Source organism: Capricornis sumatraensis, chromosome 19, assembly GCF_032405125.1.
Source record: "Capricornis sumatraensis isolate serow.1 chromosome 19, serow.2, whole genome shotgun sequence".
NCBI classification, from domain to species: domain Eukaryota; kingdom Metazoa; phylum Chordata; class Mammalia; order Artiodactyla; family Bovidae; genus Capricornis; species Capricornis sumatraensis.
Genome location: NC_091087.1, coordinates 58,196,373 through 58,200,177, shown reverse-complemented (window position 1 = coordinate 58,200,177; position 3,805 = coordinate 58,196,373).

The window sequence follows — 3,805 nt, the reverse complement described above, 5'->3', positions numbered from 1 at the left end:
GCAATAACAATTTAAAGATGGCATTCCTATGATAAACAACAACCAACAGTGATATCAGATTCATATTAGCAGAGGAATTTCCAGGATGAGATAAACTTTATCCTAGCACCAGATTTATTTAAGAAAAGATGCAGGACAGGACACATAGCACCTACAGCATCAAGACCTTTACTGAAAGTCCGAACAGCTTCTAGTTCACAACCCTGCAGGAGATGCCCTTGGTGACAGGAAGTGAGGCTTATCTACAGGGAGACACCTCTGTATGAGGAACTGTACCTGTGCTATCACAAGTCCTCCCAATTAAACTGCAGGTGTGATTTGAGTCCACTAATTATTAAGGTGAATAAGAAAATATGATGTTATTTGGGATGCTCAGTTCAGTTCAGTTGCTCAGTTGTGTCCGACTCTGTGATACCATGAATCGCACCATGCCAGGCCTCCCTGTCTGTCACCAACTCCTGGAGTTCACCCAAACTCATGCCCATTGAGTCGGAGATGCCATCCAGCCATCTCATCCTCTGTCGTCCCCTTCTCCTCCTGCCCCCAATCCCTCCCAGCATCAGAGTCTTTTCCAATGAGTCAACTCTTTGCATGAGGTGGCCAAAGTATTGCAGTTTCAGCTTTAGCATTATTCCTTCCAAAGAACACCCAGGACTGATATCCTTTAGAATGGACTGGTTGGATCTCCTTGCAGACCAAGGCACTCTCAAGAGTCTTCTCCAACACCACAGTTCAAAAGCATCAATTCTTCGGCACTCAGCTTTCTTCACAGTCCAACTCTCACATCCATGCATGACCACTGGAAAAACCATAGCCTTGACTAGACAGACCTTTGTTGGATAAGTAATGTCTCTGCTTTTCAATATGCTATCTAGGTTGGTCATAACTTTTCTTCCAAGGAGGAAGCATCTTTTAATTTCATGGCTGCAGTCACCATCTGCAGGGATTTTGGAGCCCCAAAAATTAAAGTCTGACATTATTTCCACTCTTTCCCCATCTATTTCCCATGAAGTGATGGGACTGGATGCCATGATCTTCGTTTTCTGAATATTGAGCTTTAAGCCAACTTTTTCACTCTCCTCTTTCACTTTCATCAAGAGGCTTTTTAGTTCCTCTTCACTTTCTGCCATAAGGGTGGTGTCATCTGCAACAGTTAGAACTGGACATGGAACAGACTGGTTCCAAATAGGAAAAGGAGTACGTCAAGGCCGTATATTGTCACCCTGCTTATTTAACTTATATGGAGAGTACATCATGAGAAACGCTGGACTGGAAGGAACACAAGCTGTAATCAAGATTGCTGGGAGAAATATCAATAACCTCACATATGCAGATGATACCACCCTTATGGCAGAAATTTATCTATTTAGGCAGATAAAATAAAAGATGATTTTACTTGAAGGCAAGGATTTCCTTGCCTGGCCACCACCAGGGTCTAATGCTATGATAAAAGTTAAGAGGCCTCAAGAAGATGGAAAAATCAAAGAAATAGATTCTCACATAGAGCCTCCAGGAAGAAATGAAGCCTGTCATCACTTGATTTTAGCCTGGTGGATCTGTGTGAACTCCTAATCTATATAACTGTGAGGTAATAAATTTATGTTGCTTTTCAAACTGCCAAGCTTTTGGTAATTTATTATAGCAGCCATAGGTTACTAATGGTGGCTGAGTTGTTTAGGACATACTAGTTAGCTGTGCCTTCAGATATCTTAAAACTTTTCCTGACCTATTAATAGATGTCCAAGTTATATGAGGCTTTGGCTGAAAAGAAAAAAAAAAGTTTTATTTGTGCATTCTTAATAATTTTCCCAAAAGGATGTGTAAATACTTTTTTATAATTGCATCATTTTATTTTATATCTGGGGCCTAACTTAAATTCTCTGGTCAGTTTATTTTACTGCAATTCCTTTTTTTTTTTTTTTTTTTTACCATAAACATTTAGAGATATGAATACTGAGTACATATTCAGTTAATTCACATTTCAATTTCATTATCAAATCTCCTACCTCCTTTCTCAGAGATTACATCTGAGTATAAGGGAAATTTTATAGTCATCATGGCATTTGGGTAAAGAGAAGACTTCTGGTAATATACTGCCTTGCAGTAGGGTTGCTTTGGTCCTAAGCTGATATGTATCTATTGAATTTTTAAGTTTTGATTGATGCTGTTCATATATAGCATTCTGGTGTTTGCTGCTGTAGTCCAGAGTTAGCTAATGATATATTCTCTTAATTAGGTCTTAGTGATTTAGCTTTGTTCTCCCATGGAAAGGGACTTCCCTACCTCTATACTTAATATATGATAATGATTCATATTTAATCCCCAGACCCAGGGTTGGATTCATGTTTTGTGGCTGCAGAGCTTGTACAATTTTAGGTCATTTTTTTAGAGAAAAAGAGCATCATAATTTTGGATACAAAATGAGGTATAGGGCCTTTGAAGGAGTCCATACACTAAGGCAGGCTTCCCTAGTAGCTCAGCAGTAAAGAATCTGCCTGCAATGCAGGAGACACAGAAGATGAGTGTTTGATTCCTGGATCAGGAAGATCCTTTCGCGAAGAAAATGGAAACCCACTCCAGTATTCCCTTCCAGAAAATCCCCATGGACAAAGGAGCCTGGTGGGCTACAGTCCATGGGGGTCGCAAAGAGTTGGACTCAACTGAGCGACTGAGCTCGCACACGCACACACATACACACACACATACACACACACACTAACAGGATCTTAAGTTTCAGTTTCATTAACCTCATGGTTAAATCCACCTTCTCCAGGGCCAATCATATCACCTAGCATGCTCAAAGTTCAAAGCTATTTTATCCCAATGCAGTTCTTATATTACACTAACTGCAAAGTCAAGACTCTGAGCTACCACCTACATCCTTCCTTGGGATATGGAGGCACTTCTGGGTCTCTTGCACATAACAACCAGGTTGTAAGTTCCCAGGAGAACTGCTTTGCAGCATTCGGTTCAGCCTCACTATGTTACTGCTTAACTAACTATTATGACTACTATTTGGGTGCTTTTCACACCAAGATTTTAAAAGAATGAAGGAAAAGGTCCTTCTGATATCTTTCTCCACGATCTATCTAACCCACTCTAACGTCCACCACTTATGAGTATTAATGTCCAGAGGAAGAGAGTGAGATCAAACACACATTTAAGAGCTCATTACTTCTTCTCTTGCCAAAGATTTAGTTAGTGTACATATGTGTATGTATAACTGACTCACTTTGCTATACAACAGAAACTAACACTATATTGTCAATCAACTATACGCCAATAAAAAATAAAGTCAGAGGGAAAGGCCAAAAAATAAAAGTAAAATAAAAAATTTACTTCGTGTGGATGAGCAAAATATGTATTTTTTTCTTGTAGAGGTAGAAGCTTTATTTGATTTGTATTATTTCTTTTTTTTTTTTAATCTAGATAGTTATAATCTTGCTCTCATCCCTGGAGCAATGAAGATAAAGGAGAAAGAAAGGGAATTTTGTCTTCACTCTGATGTTGGAAAGTCCAATAAGAAATAATGTAAAATTCTCTCTCCCGTTCTACATTTGGAGGATCGACTGAAAAAGAAGGAAGTAAAATTATGCAAACTGAGAAGCAATGGAGATATTCTGTTTCTTTATTATGCGATAAGTTTGCACGTGCAGGATACCAGTGGAGGAACAGTTGTCCAAGATACAAGAATGAGAGGGAATAATAAAAGGAATAAACCAGAGAAAGTTGTTCTGAAAAAACAGATAGCAAAATCAATTTGTGACCAAAAAAAATCATATTCCCTTCCAAATTAGATTTGTAT